Source organism: Vollenhovia emeryi, unplaced genomic scaffold (assembly GCF_000949405.1).
Source record: "Vollenhovia emeryi isolate VEMERY1.0 unplaced genomic scaffold, V.emery_V1.0 DF939453.1, whole genome shotgun sequence".
NCBI classification, from domain to species: Eukaryota; Metazoa; Arthropoda; class Insecta; order Hymenoptera; family Formicidae; genus Vollenhovia; species Vollenhovia emeryi.
Genome location: NW_011966913.1, coordinates 7,807 through 8,347, shown reverse-complemented (window position 1 = coordinate 8,347; position 541 = coordinate 7,807).

Here is a 541-nt window from a genome sequence, read left to right as displayed (position 1 = left end):
TTCAGTATGGTCGACAACCCGTATCGACGCACTGTTCCGAAAAGTTGAAATAGACGCGTAAACAACATCTTAACTAATATATGTTATTGCGAACAATATTACCTACAGCCCCAGTGGTCGAGCTGGTTAAGACGCCCGCACGGATTGAGGGAGGTCCCAGGTTCGAATCCTGGTTGGGGTAATATTTTTCACAATAAGAATTTTAATTGCCAGATACGGTCAATAAAAATAATTGATGTTGTTAATTTATTTAATTTAGATGTCAACGTACAGGTTTTGGCTACACCCGTATCCTCGCGTTCCTGCTTTCATCTCTACTCGCTTTCCTCACAATCTCTACTGCCTTCTCTATCCGCTATTCTCAAAATCTCTACTCGTTATTCTCACAATCGCTTTCTTATTATCACTCTCAATTACCTTCTCAATATCAATCTCGCTCGCAACTCTATCCGCCTAGGTTCCATCACTATTTTACATTTTTACTATTTATTAAATTTGTATGAAATAGTAATGAAATTTAAAAGAAAAGTAAGAAAAATAA